Here is a 24,249-nt window from a genome sequence, read left to right on the forward strand (position 1 = left end):
CTTTTGCTGATCTTTTCTCAGTCCTGGTGCTGGTTAAAGGCAGCCTTGGTGTGTTCCTTGATCCTTCCTTCACACATTCCAGCCCAAAAGAAAGCAAGCACAAACTGTGGATCACTTTGTAGCTTTAAACAAGTTGCTCAAGGCCAAGCACAGGCAACATCTAACATGGATCTGCGCCAGAACCTCTCCCAACAGGTTGCAGAATCAACATACCCAGTTGCCAGATTCAGATGATATTAGAGCAGAATCCAATTAACTTCACATGTGACATATCTAAAGGGAGATCTTGGCCGGCACCAGACCCTGCTGAGGCAAATCTGCTCTGTGTGATCAGCAACTTTACAGCATCTCATACTCTGTGGTTAGGATGATTCTCACAGTCAACATGTCTGAAGGTTGACCCTGAACACATATGGCCCATAGCAATCAAAACTCAATTACAACATAACCCCCAAGGATCATTCTTGGAGCACCCAGGGCAGGTTATCAAAGACATAGTGCTACAGGGTCCCATAGTACACATACTTGGCCACCCTACCAGGTTGAAGAGTCATAGCAGATCTACCCATTACATTGAAACAAACACAAAGAGGCAGTCAAAATCAAGAGACAGAAACATGTCCCAAATGAAAGAACAGGATAAATCTCTAAGAAAGAAAGAGAGAGAGCTAAATTAAATGGAGCCAAGTGATTTACCCAGATACAGACTTAAAAAACTGGTTATAAGGATGCTCAAGAAACTTGGTGAGAACTACAAGGAAATTAGTGAAAGCTACAAAATCATGATAAAGGACATGAAAATTATAAAGACAAACCAGTTGGAAATGAAGAATACAATATCTGAAATGAAGAATACACTTGAAAGAATAAACATAGGTGGTTTGATGCAGTAGAGAATAGAATCAGTGATTTGGAAGGTAAAGTAGAATAAAACACCTAGTCAGAGCAGCAAAAAATAGATGATAGATAGATAAGAGATAGATAGAGAGAGAGATAATAAATAAAATAAGTCTATTTTAAGAGCTATTTGGGACAACATAAAGCAAACCAACATCTGCATCATAGGAGAACCAGGAGGAGAAGCTAGTGAACAGGGGATTGAAAACCTATTTGAAAAAATAATGATTGAAAATTCCCTAACCTGGTGAAGAAAAACAATACACAAGTCCAGGAAGCACAGAGAGTGCCAAACAAGATGAATCCAAAGAGACCCACACCAGGTCACAGCAGAATTAAAATGGCAAATGCTAGAGAGAAAGACAGAATCTTAAAAGCAGCAGGAGAAAGACAGTTATCTTCAAGGAACTCCCATAAGGTGTCGCTTAATTTCTCAACAAACACCTATCAGGCCACAAGGAATTGGCATGAAATATTCAAAGTGATGAGAAGCAAGAACCTAAAACTAAGATTACTTTGTCCAGCAAGACAAGGAGAAATAAAGAGCATTCCAGACAAAAAAAAAAAGCTGAAGGAGTTTGTTACCACCAAACCAGATTCTAATAATTTTTAAAGTATCTTCTTTAAGAAGAAGAAGAAGAAATATAAAACAGAGGAACCTAGTTAAAAGAATAAAACAAAAGTAAATACGCACCTATTAGTAATCATTTTAAATGTAAATGTCTTAAATGCTTCAATCAAAAGATATAGTGTAGATGAATGGAAGAGAAAATAAGGCCCATATATATATATACTGTCTATAAGAGACCAACCTTAGAATGAAGGTACACATGGACTTAAAAGTAAAGGGATGAAAAAAATGTAATCTATGCAAATGAAGATGAAAAAAGCTGGAGTAGCAATAGTTATATCTGACAAAATATGTCTAATACAAAGACTATAGTAGGAAACAAAGAAGTCACTACATAACAATAAAGGGAGCAATCCAACAAGAGGATATAACCTTTGAAAAGTTTTAACACCCAACATAGGAACACTTAGATATATTAAGAAAAACTTGATGGACATAAAAGGAGAGATCAACAGTAATACAGATATAGTAGGTGATTTTAACACCCCCGTGACATCAATGATCTTCCAGAAAAAAAAATAACTGAGGAAACTGTGTCCTTAAATGATTCACTAGGTCAGATGGATTTAATTGATATCCTCAGAGCATTTTGCCCCAAAGCAGCAAAATGTACACTTTTTTTCAGGTGACACAGAACATTTTCTAAGATAGACCACTTGTCAGGAAACAAAATAGTTCTCAATAAATTTAAACAAATTGAAATCATATCAAACATCTTTTCTGACCATAATGATATGAGACCAGAAATCAATAGAAGAAAAACTGAAAAGCACACAAAGACATGGAAGCTAAATAACACGTTACTATACAATTAATGGGTCAACAAAGAGATCAAGGAGAAATCAAAAGTTACCTGGCAACAAGTGAAAATGAACACACAACAACCCAAAATCTATGAGACACAAAAGCAGTCTTAAGAGGGAATATGTAGCATTGTGGGCCTATCTCAAGAAACAAGAAGAGGCTTAAATAAATCATCTACCTTTACCCTTAAAGGAAATAGAAAAAGGACAAAGACCAAAATGAATAAAAGAAAGGAAATAATAAAGATCATAGTAGAAATAGATGAAATAGAGTCTAAAAAAATAATACCAAAGATCAGTGAAACCAAGAGCTAATTTATTGAAAGGTAAACAAGATTGAAAAACCTTTAATCAGACCCATCAGGAAAAAAATAGAAAGGACCAAAATACAGTGGAAGATCAGTTTTCAAATTTAATTTGTTCCAAAAGGCTCTTGAGGAAGTGATTTGTTTGGAAAACTGTATCATACTCATATTTTCACATTCTCTCCTTTTTTTGTTGCCTGAGAGATGCATGACTGATTATGCAGGTATCAGCATGAAAAGCTCATCGGGTCAAGGACCAAAGCTTTTCACAACTGAGACATTTTATCAGTGAACAACTTGGTTGAGAAAAAAATTGTTCAAGATGGGAGATATTCTAGAACCAAGGTTTGACTGTAAATAAGGCCAGAACTGAAACAGGAAAAGTATTAAACGACTCCACAGAAATACAAGGGATCACAAGAAAAAAATTACAAACAGATATTTATGGATAAATAAGAAAATCTAGACAATATGGATAAAATTCCTAGAAACATGCTCTTCTAAAACTGAATCAGGAAGAATAAGAGAATCTCAATAGACAAATTACAATTAGTGAAGTGGAAGCAATAATAAAAAAAAATAAAACTCCCAACAAATAAATATCATGGACCAGATGGCTTCACAGGATAATTTTACCAAAGATTCAAAAGGATCAAACACCAATACATCTCAAACTATTCTCAAAATTTCAGGAGGAAGGAAGACTCTCAGGCTCATTTTCTGAGGCCAGAATTTTCCTAATTCTAAAACTAGATAAAGACACTACTAAAACAGAAAATTATAGGCCAATATTCCTGATGAACATAGATGCAAACATGCTTAACAAAATATTAGCAAACTGGATCCAGAAATACAGTAAGAGGATCATACACCATCAACTGGGATTTATTCCTAGGATAAAAGGTGGGTACCATATCCACAAATCAATAAATGTGATACACCACATAAACAAAATAAAAGTAAAAGTCATAATTATATCGATAGATGCAGATAAAGCATTTGAAAAAAATCCAGCAACTATTTATGATAAAAATCTCAATAAAGTGGGAATAGAGGGAAAATACTTGAAAACAATAAAGGCCATATGCAACAAACCCACTGCCAACATCATACATAATTGGCAAAATCTAAAAGCAGTCCCTTATAATCAGGAATAACACAGGGATGTCTGCTTTTACTACTCTTATTCAATGTAGTGCTGGAAGTCTTAGCCACAGCAATCACACACACACACACACACACACACACACACACACACAAAAGAATTAAAAGCATGCAAATTGGAGAAGGAAAATTAAAACTGTCAATATTTGCAGATGAGATGATACCGCATATAGAGAACCCTAAAGATTCCAACAAAAAACTATGAGAAATGAGAAATGAATTCAGTAAAGTAGCAGAATACAAAATAAATATCCAGAAATAAGTAGCATTTCTATACAACTATAATGAACTATCATAAAAGGAAAATAAGATAACAATCCCATTTAAAATTGCTTTAAAAATAAAAAATAACAACCTAGAAATAAATTTAATCAAGCATGTAAGTACCTGTACTCATAAAATTTTAAAGCACTGAAGAAAGCAATTGAAGAAGTTACAAATAGTGAAAGCACATGACATGTTCATTGGAAGGAAGTGTTAATATCATTAAAATGTCAGTACTGCACAAAGCAATCTATAGAGTCGATGCAATTGCTACCAAGACACCAATGGCATATTTCACAGAACTACAACAAATATTTCACATATTTATATGGAACAACAAAAAATCCTGAATAGCCACAAAAATATTGAGAAATAAAACAAAGTTGGAAGATTCACACTACCTGACATAGAAATATACTACAAGGCCATATCAATCAAAACAGCATGGCACTGACATAAAAGAAAATATATAGATCAATGAAACAGAATAGAGAGCCCAGAAATAAATCCACACTGCTGTGGTCAATTAAAAATTGACAAAGGAGGCAAGAACATAAAATGGAACAAACATAATAGTCTATGCAACATGTTGTGCTGTGAAAATTGGAGAGATACATGCAAATAAAATAAAACTACACCACCTTATACCATACAAAAAAAAAAAACTCAAAATGGGACTTCATTTAAGCTCAAACCACAAAAATCATAGATAAAACCATACACAATAAAAACTTGGATATTTCTCATAGCAATATTTTTTTCTGATTTGTCTACTTAGAGAAAACAAAAGAAAAAACAAATGAGGCTATCTTAAACTAAAAAGTTTTTGCACTTCAAAGGAAACCAACAAAAAGTGAAAAGATAAACCAGTGAATGGGAGAATGTTTTCACCAACATAACTGATAAGGGTTCATATCCAAAACTTACAAGGAACTTATAAAACTCAACACCAAAATAAAAATCTAGTTAAGAAATGGACAAAGAACACTTCTTCAAAGAGGACAGATGACCAATATATATGTGAAAGTATGCTAAACATCAATAACCATCAGCGAAATGCAAATTAAAACCACAGTGAGTTATCACCTCACATCTGTCAGAATGCCTATCATCAATAAATCAACAAACAATAAGGGTTGGTGAGTATGTGTAGAAAACCATTATACACTATTGATGTCATTGCAGATTGGTGCAGCCACTGTAGAAAGCAATAGAGAATTGTCTCAAAAAATTAAAAATGGAACTGCTTTGTGATGTAGTGGTTCCATTGCTGGGAGTGTATCTAAAGAAACCCAAAACACTAATTTGTAAGAATATTTGTAACCTTATGTTCACTACACCCTTATTCCCAATAGCCAAGATTTGGAAGCAGCCCAGGTGACCAACTGTAGATATACAGGTAAATATACAGAATGGAATACTCCTCAGACATAATAAAGAAGGAAATCTTGCCTTTTGGGATAGCATGGGCAGACCTGGAGATTATTATGCTAAGTGAAATAAACTAGACTGAGAAAAACACATACCATATGCTTTCACTTCTATGTACAATCTAATGAATAAAGTAAATTTAAAAACTATGAAAAAGGCTAAAAGAGAGGCAATTACTTTATAAACATAGGGTGTGTGGGGATGTGTGAAAAGGTGAGAGTATTAAGAAGTACAAACAGGTAGCTACAGAATAGCTATGGAGTTGTAAAATACAGTATGGGAAATGGAGTAGCCAGAGAACTTATATGCCTGACCCATGAACATGAACAATGCTGTGGGGATTGTCTGAGGGAGTGGGGGCTGCTGGGTGGAGTGGGGAAAGAGGGAAAATTGGAACAACTGTAATAGCATAATCAGTAAAATATAATTTTAAAATCTTTGATTCAGAAATTGACATTCAAATATCAGAGGAAAACAGGAAAAAAGAGAATATTTTATTCAACAAAATATGGCTTGTAAAATATGCAGTTAGAAATATTATTTGTATTTCTAGACATTCAAATATTAAAATTATATATGTTTATTTTTTAATTTTTAAAAGATTTGATTTATTTATTTTTGGAGAGAGGGGAAAGGAAGGACAAAGACAGGGAGAGAAACATCAGTGTGTGGTTGACTCTCACACATCCCCTACTGGGGATCTGTCCTGAAACCCAGGCATGTGCCCTCTGGGAACTGAACCAGCAACCTTTTGATTTGCAGGCCAGCACTCAGTCCACTGAATCATACCAGTCAGGGCTATTATATATATATATATATATATGATGTATAATAGATATTATTATATAATATACTATATGTTATATAATAATTATATTCTTATTATATATTTGTTTATGTGTAATAACTAAATGTATATTATATTAATTACCTTGCTATATAATTAACATATATAATATATGAATCATATTATATTATTGTGTATTATATTATACACAATAAAATATTTATATATAATAATATAGTAGATATTTAAAACATATGTGTAAATTTATTTAATTATATTTAAATATAATATACATAATATGTAATGTATATAATAAATGCAAATATACTATTTATTATTTTATATATAGTTCCATTTCTGATCATGTAAAATGTCTTTCAATAGTTATTTATTAATGACAGCTTTATTATATTTTGCATTTAAGTGATTCTGCTGGGATGGTAAAGAGAATTTATGAACAATCTTGTGGTTTTTATGTGGGAGAACAGTATGACATAAGAGTGGAGTTTTTTTTTAATGCACCGTTTTGCTAGTAGTTTTAGGATCACAGAAATGTTGAGCAAAATGTAGATATTTCCCACATATCCTCTGCCCCTACAGATGTGTAGCCTCCTCCTTTATATAACATCTTCCACCAGAGTGGGACATTTGTTGCAATTGACAAATCCATAATACTATGACAAATCATTATTATCCAAAGTTCATAGTTTACATTAGTGTTTACTATTGGTGTTGTATATTCTATGGATTTGAACAAATTTATGGCATATATCCATCATATAGAGCATTGTAACTGTCCTAAAAATCTCTGCACTTTCAATTCATCCCTTCCCAACTCTGAATACCATGCAAAATACTGATTTTTTTCCAGTCTTCATAGTTGTGCATTTTCTAGAATGTCATATTGCTGGAATCACACAATATGTAGCCTTTTCAGATTTACTTCTTTCATTTATTAACATGCATATTCTGTTGTCTGCATGTAACACAGTTTATACATTCACCTACTGACAAATGTAGATCTTGGTTGCTTCCAAGTTTGGGCAATTATGAATAAGACTATAAACATCTGCAGGTAGGTATTTGCACTGACATATTTCATCTCCTTTGGGTAAATATGATTTTTGAATTATGCAATTAAACTATGTTTAGTAAGAGTCAGTTTTTTAAAAAGTATTTTTAACATTATTTACATGACACATTTTATCACCATGAAGATGTTTACAATAAGGCACCACTACATAATGCCTATATTGGAGCCTGGACCTGACATTAGATTTTTTTTTTTTCAATCAAGAAAGAGGGGACATAATTCAAAGCCCAGAAGAACTGTACTCTGACCCAGATCTTAGATCTAGCAAGAATGGCTTCAGTTTGCCAGCAGAACTCCTTGGATATCAAAATGGTAAGAGAGAGAGAGAGGGTCCAAGAGGCAGGCTGATTGTAACTAGAAAATACAGACTTTACCACAAGGAATAATAACTAGTCAATAAGATGAAAGAAACTAATAGACACTTCATCTTAAAAATAAGCAGTAAAAATGTTCAGAAGAGTGTCAAAGGATTGGAAGGAAAGTTGAAATAGAATAAGTCACAGTCCCTTTAATTTTTTCTGTCTCTAGTGATATTTAACCTTAGAAATTCAGAGACATTGACCCTGCAGCTGAGATTACAGCTATGGAAATAAAAAGGAATGATGCTGGGATTACACAGTCAGGCAAAACCCGGTGAATGTGTCTCAGTTTAGCTACAACTGGAAATGTAAGCATATAACCTTGCATTTTATAAATATTTCTGTATTCAAGATATTGGATAGAGTTGTCACTGTTAATATAGTTGTCAGTGATTAATTAGACCATGTTTTACATGCCTTTGCTGGTAACCAAAATTGTCCATGTTTCGTATTAAGAGAATTAATTTCTGTTACTCTTTCAATGTCATTCTTTTAAATAAGATGAACTTTGAGTTAATTAGCATGACTAAGTCAAGTGATACATAAAGAATGAATTTAGAAAGAACCTGCTCTGTATGACCTAATTTATTCCCTGAAATGAATGAACTTCACACTGAAATATATGCATGTGATAGAGCTAGTGTTTCAGGGTGATTGAGTATACACATAAAATATTAGAGGATTGTACATCCTGCAATCAACTTCCTACACGAGTTCGGCAATAGCAATACCAAGCAGATGCTGGTACAGTTGTCCTTCACTAGATCGAGGCCCACTTATTGCGGCTTCACTGTATCGCGGGTTTAAAACACCATACGGTGAAGCCGCAGTAAGTGGACCACGATCTCGCGAGGGATGAAGGTATACTTCACTGGTGAGTATCAATATAGAATTTTATATGTTGTTAAAATTACATAGGTTTAAGAGTGTAGAAAGTGTTTAAGAGTATATGAAATGTTTATAAGAGTGTGGGAAAGGTTTATAGGAGTCTGGAAAGGGTTTACAAAGTCTTAAAATATATATAATTAATAAAATAAATATAAATATATATAAATAATAAAATAAATATAACTCTGCTACTTTGCAGATTTTCACCTATTGTGGGGGACTCTGGAAACTAACTTCTGCAGTAGGTGAGGGATAACTGTATTTAAAACCAGGTTGAAATTCCCATTCAGTATAGGATTCATTAGATCAGTTTCTCAGTATTTGCTTTCTAAATCAGGCAGAAGCTTGAACACTAAGTGGATTTTTTATATGCTGTTCCAGACACTAATAATGAGGCTATCTTACCATGTTTTTCTTGATGCATAATTAAGGGACTAGACTGATGGTTTCAAAATGACAGTTAGATCCCACCTGCTTACAATCTTTGACATCTACTGAAGTAAATGTACATGAAATCAAGAAAAAAACACTGCATTATTACTAGAAAATGGGTAAAGATGCTATCAATTGTTCAAGTGCTATTGCCTTCATTTCCCCTCCACCACTCCCTATTTTTAAAGATACCTTTTATCAGAGTAAGAGTTTTTCTCCTAATTCTACTTGGCTAAGAGTTTCATTCTCATATATTCATATATACATCATTGTTGAGCTGAAGCTACCAATCACTGGTTGCCCATAGCTTCAGCCTTCTGAATTATCCAAGTAGTTTCCTTGGAGGATGTTCAAGGTTAACACAAAATTGAATGCAGATTTGTTGCTCTACTCACTCAGTCATTTGAGTGTGACAGCCACATTGTACACATACTCACACAATGGTGTCTACTGCCCCTACTGACCAGTACAGTGAAGTCGTCATTGTTCACTCATGTGCCTTCCATTCCACACTCCTTCGCTGGCAGGTTACATGGTTGTCATGTAACCATTCTAATTATATTAACAATAGTTGGACTTTTTCTGGACAGATTTCATACTTACAAATATATATGCAAGGTATGCAAGGGATATTTGTTGAAGTTTATAAAAGAAAATGTTTAAGTTATGTCTCTTAAGTGGGATAGAAAATCTTAGAGTAAGACAAATTTTTCATTCTGTACTGTTTTGTATGTATACATGTTATAAATTGTTCTTTATTTTTAATACAAATGAGAATAAACAAATGTTAAATTTAAAACAAAAGTGCATGTCACAGCATTATATGTACCTTATGATTATAAATATAAATCAATTTGTTTTTATTTAAAAAATATTACAGACCCCTTACTATATACAAAAAACTCTGTGACAGCATAACGCATTGTAATTCATGACAAAAATACTTAAACATACTCCAAATACTCAGAATATCATTTTGCATGCACTGGATTATGAAAAAAATTATTTAAAAATTTTTAAAAGATTTTATTTATTTATTTTTAGAGAGAAAAGGGAAGGAGATAGAGAGAGAGAGAGAGAAACATCAATGTGCGGTTGCTGGGGGTTATGGCCTGCAACCCAGGCATGTACCTGGCTGGGAATCGAACCTGCGACACTTTGGTTGCAGCCCATGCTCAATCCACTGAGCTATGCCAGCCAGGGCCTTAAATTTTTTATACTTTTAAATTTTATTAAATTCTATTTATTATTTAATTTTAAATTGAAATTTAGGAAGTATTAATTTACCTTATACTTAATGTGAATAGACAATAGGCATATTTAATTTTTGCAGACATTTTATGACTTCCATTTCCAGGAAAGAAGATTGTGATGATTGCTTTGCTTTGCTTTGGGGATTTACATTTAAATGTGAGAATTTGAAGCCATCAAACATTAGGTTCTAATTTGACTTGATTAGATTATTTCATTATTTGTTATGGTTGTTCTCTGTGTACAGGTCCCTATTATTTTTTAGGTTCAATTATTATAGTTGTTTAGAATTTGTAAAAAGCATGTGTTTTTGAGATTGATTTCTTTATGTGGCAGTTTGCTATGTCTCACAGCCACAACATATGGCCACCCATACTTCTGTAGTCCCAATAAACATCAGATTAATTGAGTAGAAGATGTAGATTGATTATTATACTTCCATTTTCACTCAGTGGGAGGGGTGGAATGGAGTCACTCACTGTGTACATGAGTCCCTGGGTCAGCTTTCCAATTTCATGTTGAGAGAAAGCAGCTAAAGCATCCATTATATAACCACTGTCTTAGCCACACTACACAATGTAATTATAGGTATTTTACGAATGTATATATCTCTCATGTTAATCATTAACTGAATAACCAGTCAGATACTGATTTTTAGGATTTAACCAGCATGCTCCCATTCAGGCTTCTTCTGAAGCTCAGTGAGTGTCATACAAACTGAGGGGATATGATATGGCCACAGAAAGTATCTTAAAGTATTCCAATGAGTCTTCTGCCCCTTTATATTTCCTCAATGTTCAAATTTAATTTTTGGTGGAAATGAAAATATTGTTCTACCACCTGCTTATATTTAATATCTGCTTTTGATTTGCCACTGGTTTATTACCACTGTGGTTTACTTGGTAATAACCTAGAACTCTTTTTGGAGAAAGTGACTTTTATTACCATTGCTGGAAAAGTCTTTTTCTTTACTGTTTATGTCTTACTGTCACAAAGCATGTTTGTTTGATCTTAATTATTGCTTCAGGCAAAACAGGTGGACTCCCTTCTGTGTTTGGGTGCAAAGCTGATCAAGGTTCTCTGAAGATGGTAAAGCTGAAACCTTCAGGTGCTTTTTGCTGTGTGCTAACTTCTCATTTTGTACTTGTTTTTCATTCTAGTCCATCATAGCTACTTCATGCTGTGTAGTCACATAGCCACAATAATGTCACTTGCCATAACAAATAAAAACCCAGCTTGAGATCTTACCTGCATTTGTAGGTAGAGAATGTTTGAGAAAAATGAAGAGAAAAGAAAGACAATGATTTTACAGTACATTTACAAGGGTTCCATATGCTTTTATTCTTCTTTCACTACTTAAGGTCTTCATATACATACAGATGCTGATTTTAAAATACATTTCAGAAAGAAACATTGACATGTGATAGTTGTAAAAATATATGAAGAATGATTTGATGACCAATAGGAAGTTTATTCATCTTCTCCATTGAAAAATAATAAAAAATGCAAGTGGAAATAAAAACATTATTTGGGTGACTCAATATATCTTATATTGTATATGTACATATATATGTATAAATAACTTATTTATTCTCCTTAGCAATCAGAATATTTATCATCCTTCTTTAGGCAAGTCTATATAGAAATATTGTGGACTATTTTTGGTTGGGATTGCTAATTATTTTATATATTTCTATCTTTTTCACATTTTCTACAAAGACCATACTTTAAATATTCTAACCAAATCTCTATTTACAGCAAGATTATAATTCTTGGGTATTATGTATAAATAACTTAAACACAAGTTAGAAAATTATCATATACACCTAACTGTCACTAAGGATGTTCAAGATAGTTGGGCTACTAATCATAGCTTATTTCCTCCACTACTTTTCTGGGCTTCCTAGATTTTCTATTACAGATATATATTATATAAAATCAGGAAATTTTAAGTTTATTAGGAAGAAAGATAAATTTAAACTAATAGAAATCATTTTTGACAAATGGGATAATGTGAGGTTAATTCAAAGTCCACTAAAGCCGGGAAAGTAATTTACCTGAGCATTTAGTAGTTAAAGAAAACTATACAGAAGGTGATTATAATAAAAATCATGGCCCAAAAGTGTAGAAGACATTTCAGACAATTTAGAGAAAAGATATAAAAGAGTTTGGGCCCTAAGATATTGTAAATAAAAATAATTTCGGGTTTTTTGCTTAGTTTCCTGAAGTGAATTCTACTGTAGTATTTTGATGAACTAAAAAAAGAAAAACATAAGTATAAAAATGCAAGTTCTGAGAGAGATCTATATAATTTTTAATGATTAGGCAAAAATTATGGGAAGAAAGGCATAAAAATTAAGTAAAAGAAAGGGTTATATTTTATTACACAATCTCCAGGATGTGCACTAAATATATTACATAAATTTATTAACAATGCTTTCAGAGACAAAACAACTTAATAAGTGTTTTCTCTCTTGAGGCTGCTGAGTAATTATCAACCTCAATAAAGTTTTATGTGTTTCAACAATGAGAAATTGACTTGTAATACTAAAATGTAGTTCCAACCCAGAACTTTCCTAAATCTATCATTTTCCATTTTTATATGTAAAAAAATACACAAAATTATTTTGTGATAATTTAAGTGCATTTTCAAGTAAATGCTACAGTCATAATTCATATTTGATATTAGTAGTATTCCTAAATGCAGAAGAGATATGTATTGGAGCCAGAGAATAGGTTTTTGTGGTTTTCTTTATTATATATATTTTTGACAATTGTTAGTATGAGGATCAAAGACACAGATCTACTTTATTTTTTGGACTATGATTTTAGAAACTTTGCTGTGATAATCATTATACTCAACTTTTATTTTTTATTTTCTTGGTTCTGTTTACAAAAGCTGTGCTCAGTAAATATTTCTTAAAAGGAAATCCATTTATTTAAATATGAGAGTGTATACACATCTTCGTTCCCCTCAACATGACAATGATTTCATGTGTAAGACCCAGTGAATGCAAAAATTAATACATGATTTTAAATATTCACATTGCATAGTTTCTGTGTGGAATAGCTCATGCACCAGATTCTGAGTAACTGACAGCATTTAGAACATCAAATGCAATTAAAAATAAACTACCTGCTGTTGCAGTCGAATTGTCACCAAAAGCAGCACTTAAGCAATTTGAGCAATGCAGGTGTAATGCATAATGATGTCCCCTCAGAACTCCTCTTCATATATTATCCAGTGTGAATGGAAAGCAGTAAAATTCCACAGGTAGAGAGAATACTATAATTTATTCAATTTAAATTTTATTTTTAATTATCTTTAGTGGCATTATAGAGGAAAATACTGACAATATATGCACCTATCTATAACTTAATGTATGCTATAATTTCTGCTCTGTATAAAATCATTGATATCTCCATAATTTCCTTTTCCAATAAAGACTAGAGTGAAGTTTAAATAGGAAAATTATACTCTAAAAATACATGTAAAATCAATTTATTCTTTCATATGGGCAATTTTTAAGATTAAAATACAGTAAATTATCGTCCAGTTTAATTCACTTGAAGTAATTACTTAATCTGCTGTCTTCCTGATATTATTTTTTGCTTTTATAAAAGAATGTCTCATTATCTTTACACAGAAAGTTAAAAAAGAAAGATTAAATAAATTTGTTGGAGATTATATAAATTTGTTGCTGATTCTTAGCAGATTTCAATCAATAATTTGGGGGATGTCAAATACTTAACATCTTTTTATTATTCGTGTTTTTCATACTTTGTTATAATATATTCAGTTAGTTTATGCCATATGGATTGTAAATATATTTAAAATTAAAAATTACTTACATTTGTACAATTCCTTTTATTCATTTATTTTTAAAGATTTTATTTATTTACTTTAGAAAGGGAGAAGGGAGGGAGAGAGGGGGAGAAACATATGTGTGGTTGTTTCTCCCACACCTCCTGGTGGAGGCCTGGCCTACAACCCAGACATGTGCCCTGACAAGAATCGAACTGGCAGTCCCTTTGCTTGGCAGGCCAGCACTCAAACCACTGAGCCGCACCAGCCCTGGCTGTAAAATTTCTTTTATAGTTGATGCCTCAGTTCTTTGTATATTTTAAAACTATTAATCCACTGCTGTGAAATAAGTGCTTATAAATTCAGCCATCCATTATCATAATTATTTGTTTTGGAAATATGATTGTGGAAGTTAGAACTTGAAATTGAATTGGTCAGATGTGAAAATAGATAATAGTAGGACAGAGCTGACCAAAAATCATAAGGCAAATAACTTGAGTAAAAACTAACTGAAGACATATATATTTTAATTACTACATGACATACTTCGGAAAAATTTCATTTGGAGCTACATTGCCCGGAATATACAGTTACATCATTTATTTTCATAGTATATGAAAATATACTATATTTCCTAATAGTATATGCATATAAACTTTAAATCTATATTATATGTACAGGTGCATAAGGTATTTGTTCTTGAATTATTAATTTTTCTCTCACATTCCATTGAATTCCAATTACACTTAATTCTATTTTATCTGCTATAACTTTAATTATTTTGTTGTTTTTTCTAGCATATGTCTTCCTGGTTTATAAGCTTCCATTTATATAATGACATCATTTTTAGGAGGGTTATATATTTTCTAACATAAATATTAAAAATATTTAATCTAATTTTGACCCTTCTTTTCCCAAAGAATTATATTTAACTTCCTTACTTTTACTGTGCTTTCCATATATAGAATACATTTACATACATATATAGTAACCTTGTAAATTATTACTTATTCTTACTGTAATAATGTACTGACTGATCAATATTTTCTTCATTTGAATAAATTAATCTATTTTAATTTTTTATGTGATTCCCAAAACCCTATTGTTAGATTTTCTTATTAACCATCCAATATTTATTCTTCAAAGATCTTCTTCTAACACCTGCATTTACACATGTTGTTGATAAGTGTTAGATAGTAATTAATAAATACATATCCCAATGATGAAAATAATCTCATCAAAACTTAACTGCTTTTCTTTAATAAATATTTTATTTATTTGTTTTTAGAGAGAAGGGAGGGGAGGGAGAAAGAGGAGGATGTGAGACATCCCACAACCCAGGTGTGTGTCTCAAATGGGAATCAAACCAGCAACCTTTCCTTTTGTGGGACAACACTCAACCAACTGAGCCAAACCAATCAGGGCCTGGCTATTGCTTTAAACTCTCCCAAAACCTCAAAGTACTCAATACAAAAAGTGATTTTTTAAAATTTTGAGCCCTGGCTAGTGTAGGTCAGTGGATTAAGCATGGGCTGTGAACCAAAGTGTCGCAGGTTCGATTCCCAGTCAGGGTACATGCCTGGGTTGCAAGCCATACCCCCAGCAACTGCACATTGATGTTTCTCTCTCTCTCCCTCCCTTCCCTCTCTAAAAAATAAACAAATAAAATCTTAAAAAAATATTTTAACCCCAGATTGATATTTTAAACTGATTAATAAACTATTATTTAGAGTTTCCATCATTTTATTTATTTATTTTTATATTCTAAAATGCTTTTGAGCACTTTTTATTGAATTTATTGGGGTAGCATTGATTAATAAAATTATATAGATTTCACATATACAATATATCATCTGTATATTGTATTGTGTATTTATCACCCCAAGTGAAGTTTTATTCCATCATTATTTATCTCCCTCTGTCCTCCACTACCTAACCCCACTCCTCTTTGTTCTGGCAATCACCACACTGTTGTCTCTGTCCACAAGTCATTTGTTTCTTTGTTTAATCCCTTCTCCCTTCTCAACCTTTAACCTCTTTCAATCTGTTCTCTATACCTGAGTCTGTCGCCACTTTGTTAGATTATTTTGTTAGATTCTATATATAGATGATATCATATGGTACTTGCCTTTCTCTGAGTGGCTTATTTTACTTAACATAATGTTTTCCATGTCCATCCATGCTGTCACAAAAGGTAAGATTTCCTTCTTTTTATGGCTGAATAGTACTCCATTGTCTAAATGTACCACAGCTTTTTGAGTCACTCAACTACTGATTGTCAGTTGGGCTGCTTCCAAATCTTTACTACAGTAAATGACACTGCAATGAACATAGTGATTCAAATTAGTTTTTTGAGGTTCTCTAGATGACCCAGCAAGTAGAATTGCTGGGTCATAAGGCAGTTACATTTTTAATTTTCAAGGTAATTCCATACTGCTTTCTACAGTAGCTGCAAAAATCTGAATTTCCACCAACAATGCACTAGAGTTTCCTTTTCTCCGCAAGCTGAATAACATTTATTGTTTATTGATTTATTAATGATGACCATTCTGACAGGCATGAAGTGATATCTCATTGTGGTTTTAATTTTCATTTGTCTGATGATTAGTGAGTGACATTGAGCATCCTTTCTCATGTCTATTAACCATTTTTTTGTCCTCTTTGGAGATGTGTTTATTCAGATTCTTTGCCCATTTTTTAATTGGATTGTTTGTTTTGGGGGGTTTGAATTTTATAAGTTCCTTGTAAATTTTGAATATTCAACTCTCACCAAATGTATTGGCAAAACTGTTTTCCCATTTACTGGGTCATCTTTTCATTTTGTTGATGGTTTCCTTTGTTGTGCAAAAACATTTTAGTGTGATGTGGTTCCATTTGTTTATTTTTCTTTTGCTTCCCCTACCCAAGGAGATATATAAGAAAATAATATTGTTACAAGAAATATTTGAGGTTTTACTCTGTTTTCATCTAGGATTTTTATTGTTTCAAGTCAAACATTTAAGTACTTAATCCATTTGAGGTTATTCTTGTGTATGGTGTAAGATGATAGTGTAGTTTCATATTTTTTTTGCATGTATGCATCCAGTTTTCACAACATCATTTATTCAATAGACTATTTAACTCATTGGAGATTTTTGCCTTCTTTGTAAAATATTAACTGACTATAAATATGTGAATTTATTTCTGGGCTCTCTGTTCTGTTCCCCTGAGCTGTATGTCTTGTTTTATGCCAGTACCATGCTGTTTTGATTACTGTGGCCTTGTAGTATAGATTGATTTCAGATAGCATGATTTCTCCATCTTTGTTCATTTTTCCAAAAATTGTTTTGGCTCTTCAGGGTCCTTTGTGATTCTATATATATTTCTGGAATGCCTGTTTCAGTTCTGTGATATATGCTGTTGATATCTTGGTAAGAATTATGTGGAATGTATAAATTGCTTTGGATAAAATGCACAATTTAATGATGCTAAGGCTTCCTACACATAAACGTGGTACGTGCCTGGCACTTATTTGTGTCTTCTTTAATTTCCTTTTCAGTGTTTTAAAATTTTCTAAGTACAGGTCTTTATATCCTTGGTTAAATTTATTCCTATGTATTTTTATATTTTTTAATTTTTAATGCTACTGTAAATAGAATTGTTTTCTTAGTTGTCTTTCTGATAGTTCACTATTGATGTTTAAAAATGAAACTGATTTCTGGATGTTTATTTTGTATACTGCTACTATACTGAATTCATTTATCTGTTCCTATTTTTTGGTGGAATTTTTAGGGTTCTCCATATACAGTATGACCTCATGTGCACATGTGATAGTTTTACTTCTTTCTTCCCAATTTGGATGTCTTTTGTTCTTCATGTCTGATTTTGGTGGCCAGAACTTCTAGTACTATGCTGAATAAGAATAATGAAATTGAGTATTCCCATCTTGTCCCTGATCTTAAGGAAAATGCTTTAAGTTGTTGCCTGTTGAAAATAATGTTGGCTGTGGGTTTGTCATATATGACCTTTATTATGTTAATATATCTCCCCTTTATTTCCACTTTGCTAAAAGTTTTTGTACTAAATGTATGCTGGATTTTATATAATCCTTTGTTGTATAGCTATTGATATGATCATGTGATTTTTATCCTTCATTTTTTATGTGGTTTATCACATTTTTTTGGTTTACAGATGTTGTTTCAACCTTATATGCCTGGAATAAATCACACTTGTTAATGCTGTATCATCCTTTTAATGTATTTCTGGATCCATTTTGATAATATTGTATTGAAGACTTTAGCATCTATGCTTATTAGAGATATTTGCCTATAGTTTTCTTCTTTGTAGTGCCTTGATATGATTTTGGAGCTAGGATAATGCTCACCCTATAAGTGAGATTTGGAGTCTTCACTCATCTTGATTTTTTTTTTTTGAATAGTTTGGAAAGTGTAAGAGTTAGTTTCTCTTTGAATATCTGGTAAAATTTACACATGAAGCCATCTAGTACTGGTCATTTGTTTGTTGGGATTTTTTTGATTACTGTTTCAATTCCATTAGCTGTAATTTCTCTATTCAGATTTTCTGATTCAGTTTTGGAAAATTGTATGTTTCTAGAAATTTTATGCTGTTTGTTGATTGTCCAATTTGTTGGAATATATGGAAAAAGTCTAGCCATAGTTAATATAATCAGAATGGTTTGTGTGACATCAATGTAACCTAGCAACCAAGGAAAGTGGACTGGGATGCACAAACATGAACAATGTCGACTTCACTGTACTTGTCATTGGGAGCAGTAGACACCATTGAGTGAGTATGTGTACTGTGTGGCCATCACATTCAAAATGACTGACTGAGTAGAGCAACAGATCTGCATCAAATTTTGCATTAAGCTTGAGCATTCCTCCAAAGTAACTATTTGAGTGGTTCAGAATCCTGTCAGGGACAATGCAATGAGTACAGCATGAATAAATGTGTGACACAAATGCTTCAAAGATGGTCAAGAATCTATTGAAAGTGATCCATATTCTGGAAGGCCTACACAAGAACACCTGAAAGTGTTGAATATGTATGGGCTGCAATCAACAAAGACCTGTGACTGACAATACGAAAAACAAAAGCTGATCTGGGGACTTCAAAAAATACTGTGTCTGAGATTTTGATGCAGCATCTTGGCATGAAATGTATTGTGGCAAAATTCATTCCACAGTTTCTGCCACCCAAGCAGAAGAGACATTGTGCTATAGTTGCTAATGACTTGATTCTAACCACTACCAATGAACCAGATTTCCTTGAGAAGATCATAATCAGAGATGAATGCTGAGTCTAAAATGATGATCCCAGTGGAAGTTGTCTAGTTCTCTACACCCAAAGAAAACACAGAAAAGTAGCAGCAAAATCAAGACAATGTTAATTGTGTGGGTTTTTTTATTGTGAATATGTTGTCCATCATGAGTATGCCCCTCTAGGCCAAACAATTAATAAGGAGTACTACATCAATGTTCTTCATTGTTTGCGAGATACAATGTGATGAAAATTGCCGAAGCTATGAGCAACTGGTGATAGGCATCTTCATCACAACATGCCAACTCATGCATCACATCTCATGCAGAGTTTGGGGGTAAAACATCAAATCACCAGGTGACTCAGCCCTCCTACAGCCCATATTTTGGGCCCTGTGACTTCTGGCTTTTCCCAAAACTAAAGCCACCTTTGAAAGGGAAGAGATTTCAGACCTTTGATGAGATTCAGGAAAATACAGTGAGGCAGCTGATGGCAATTGGGAGAACTGTTGAGGTCCCATGATGCCTACTTTGAAGGGGACTGGGGCATTATTGTCCTATGTACAATATTTTTGTATCTAGTATCTTCTTCAATAAATGTCTGTATTTTTCACATTACATGGCTAGATACCTTCTGTACAGACCTCATATATGGGTATATGCATACATGTTTGTGCATGAATGTGTGTGTCATATTTAAATAGTATTTTCAAATAAAAATTCTTGTTCATAATATTTCCTTACAATCATTTGTATTTCATGATATCTTTTTTTTATTTCATCTTTTATTTCTGATTTTATTTATTTTGGTTCTCTATTTTTGTTGTTTCTAGTTAAAAATTTGTCAATCTTGTTTATCTTTTCAAAGAACCAGCTCTTCATTTAATTGATCTTTTGTATTATGTTTTTAGACTGTTTCATTTATTTCTGCTCTGATCTTTATTATTTTATTTCTTCTACATATTTGGGCTTTGTTTGTTCTTTTTCCTACTACTTTTAAGTGGAAATTTTGTTTTTTTATTAAAGATATTTTTTGTTTCTTCAGGTAACTCTGGAAATCAAACCATTGACCTTTGGGTTCTCAAGCTGATGCTCAGTCCACTGAGTCATACCAGCCAGGGTTAGACTAAATAAACTTTAAAATAAAGTTTATGGCAATAGAAGAAGACAGGCACTACATAGTGATAAAGGGAATAATCCAATGAGAGGACATAACACTTTTATACACCCAACATAGGAAGAGCACCTAAATATATAAAGCAAATCTTGATGGACATAAAGAGAGAGATCAATAGTAACACGATCATATTGGAAGATTTTAACACCCCATTGACATCAATGGAGAGATCTTCAGAAAAATCTATAAAGTAACAGAAAATCTATAAAGTAACAGTGTCCTTAACTGACACACTAGATCACATTATTTTCCCTCTTTGGACTGCCGTCACACTGTTCTATAGATTTTGGGTTATTGTGTTCTCATTTTCATTTGTCTCAAGGTAACTTTTGATGTCTTCCTTGAACTCATTGTTAATCAGTCCTGTGTTTCATAATATATTTTTTTAGCTTCTGTGTCTTCACGTGTTTATCACTTTTTCCCCCTGTGTTTAACTTGCAGTTTCATACCATTATAGTGAGAGAAGATGCTTCATATGATTTTAGTTTCCTTAAACTTATTGATGTTTGTTTTGTGTGTAATACATGTTCTATATTAGAAGATATTCTATGTGCACTTGAAAAAGAATGTTCAGGGCTGGGAAAAATAGTTTTATACTTGTCAGTACATGAACCAGATTTTATCTTTGTATTATTATTTATTAATAATTGTACTTTTTCTATACAACAACTATGAGACCACTTTTGACAATCACTGTATATTCTGCTGCTTTGGGGTGAAATGCCCTGAAGATATCAATTAAATTAATGTGATCTAGTGTGTCAGTTAAAGACACTGTTACTTTATAGATTTTCTGTCTGGACGATCTCTCCATTGATGTCAATGGGGTGTTAAAATCTTCCAGCATGACTGTATTGCTAATGATCTCTCTCTTTATGTCCATCAAGATTTGCATTATATATTTAGGTGCTCCTATGTTGGGTGTGTAAAAGTGTTATGTTCTCTCATTGGATTATTCCCTTTATCACTATGTAGTGCCCATCTTCTTCTATTGCCATGGACTTTATTTTAAAGTTTATTTAGTCTACCCTGGCTGGTGTGACTCAGTGGACTGAGCATCAGCTTGAGAACCCAAAGGTCAATGGTTTGATTTCCAGCCAGGGCATGTGCTTGAGTTGTGGGCCAGATCCCCAGTTGTGGCCCTGTGAGAGGTACCACTTGATGTTTCTCTCCTTCTCTTTCTCCCTCCCTTCCTCTCCCTCTAAAAATAAAATAAATAAAAATCTTAAATAAAATAAAGTTTACTTAGTCTAATGTAAGTATTAATACCCCACATTTTTCATTTGCATATGCATGAAAAATCTTTTTTTCATCCCTTTTAATCTGTGTGTATCTTTCATTCTGAGGTAGGTCTCTTGTTGAAAGCATACATCTGGTTCTTGTTTACTTATCCATCCAGCTATATTCTCTTTTAATTGGAGAATATAAACTATTTACATTTAAATTGTTATTGATAAGTACATGTTTATTGCCATTTTCTCTTTATAATTGTGTTCCTCTGTTGTCTTCTCTTTTTTAAAGTATATTTTTGATTATGCTATTGTAGTTGTCCCAATTTTTCTTCTTTGCCTTCTTCCACCCAGCACCCCTCAATCCCTCAGGTAATCTCTCTCCCACTTTGTGTCCATGGGTCATGCATGTAAGTTCTTTGGCAACTCCATTTCCTATACTGTTCTTAATATCACCCTGGTTATTATGTAACTACCAATGTGTACTTCTTAATCCCTTCATCTTTTTTCCCAAACACCCCTCTTACCTGGCAACCATCCAACTGCTCTCCATATCTATGATTCTATTTCTGTTCTGCTTATTTGCTTAGTTTGTTTTTTAGATTCAATTGTTGATAGTTATGTATTTATTGCAATTTTAATGTTCATAGCTTTGATCTTCTTTTTCTTAAATAAGTACCTTTAACATTTTATATAATAATGATTTGGTGCTGATGACCTCCTTTAGCTTTACTTTGTCTTGGAAGAATTTTATCTGCCCTTCCATTCTAAATGATATCTTTGCTGGACAGAGTAGTCTAAGTTGAAGGCTATTGCTTTTCATCACTTCGAATATTTTTTGCCAGTCCCTTCCAGCCTGCAAAGTTTATTTTAAGAAATCAGCTGACAGTCTTATGGATATTCCTTTGTAGTTAAGTATCTGCTTTTCTTTTGCTGCTTTTAAGATTCTCTGTCTTTAACCTTTGGCAATTTAATTATAATGTGTCTTAGTATGGTCCTCTTTGTAACCATCTTGTTTGGGACTCTTGGTGTTTCCTGGACTTGTATGCCCATTTCCCTCACCATTAAGGAAGTTTACTTTCATTTTATTTTCAAATAGATTTCCAATTCTTTGCTCTTTCTCTTATTCTTCTGGAACCCCTATGATGTCAATGTTGGTATGGATATACTTGAAGTTTTCCCAGAGGTTCCTTACCATGTCCTAATTTTTTTTGGATTCTTTTTTCTTCTTGCTGTTCTCATTGGAAAACTTTTGCTTCTGTATGTTCCAATACATTGATTTTATTCTCAGTTTCATCCACTCCTCTGTTAATTCTCTGTAAATTGTTCTTTATTTCAATTAGTGAACCCTTCATTTTTGATTGGATCATTTTATGCTGCTAAGGTTCTCTATATGTTTCATGAGCATCCTTATAACCAGTTTTTTGACCTCTGTGTCTCATAGATTGCTTATCTCAATTTAGTTTAGTTTTTTTCTTGGAATTTTATCTGTTCTTTCATTGGGCCATATTTGTCTCCTCATTTTGGCAGCCGCTCTGTGTCTGTTTCTATGTTATAGGTTGAACTGCTTTGACTTGCTGTCTTGGTAGCATGGCCTAACATAGTATGTGACCTGTAGGGTCCAGTGGCTCAGCCTCCCTTATTACCCAAGTTGGGTACTCGAGGTGAATCCTCCTTGTGGTCTGAGTACTTCCTCTTCTTGCAGTTGGGACTTGATTGCTGTGCAGGTTAATGGGAGGGATTTACCAAGGCCAGTCAGCTGATAAGACTGGCTATGACCACTGGCCACCAACCACCTCCCTCCATGGCTAATGGAGATTGTTGAGTGGTGGTTCTCTATATGGTATGTAATTGTCTATTGAGTGTGCAGGCTCTGGGGATTCCCAGGTGGTGTATGTGCCAAGGCCAGCCACTACCTGTGTTCTGTCTGGAGCCACATATTGTAAGCTATAAATCAATCTTCAAATGGCTGCTACTAGTGCCGGGACTGGGGCCACTTAGCAAGAGGTATGAGGGTCAGGCTCAGCTGTTGCTTGTTTGAGAGTATTTGGGAAGATCTGAAACCTGTATCCAGACAAGACATTAATATGGAAAAACCACTGTTAACAGCTTGGGTAAGTTTATAAGCTGGATGGGGCAGAGCCTTAGATAGTCACCGGGTGGGAGAAACTCTGTGAACCAGGTTGATGGAGTCTCAGATATGTTGCTGCTGCACTATAACTCTTTGTGGGGCAGAGCTCAGAAAAGGAACAATGGCCACTGCCTCCAGTTTTGTTTGGGAGGAATTGTCTCAGAGCTTTCACTCTGATGCCAGGCACTTAGTTCCTCCACATCTGCCACTGGTGCCCTTCAAGCTGCTTCCCCCATGCTGGAGTCTAGATGGAATGAGTCTAATTAAGTTCATATCCAGTGGAGGCCCTTTAAGAGGAGAAGCCTGAAAATCCTACAGTTTCCACTGCTGATCCAACTCCCCCC

Source organism: Phyllostomus hastatus, unplaced genomic scaffold, assembly GCF_019186645.2.
Source record: "Phyllostomus hastatus isolate PE091 unplaced genomic scaffold, TTU_PhHast_1.1 phas_contig_34, whole genome shotgun sequence".
NCBI classification, from domain to species: Eukaryota; Metazoa; Chordata; class Mammalia; order Chiroptera; family Phyllostomidae; genus Phyllostomus; species Phyllostomus hastatus.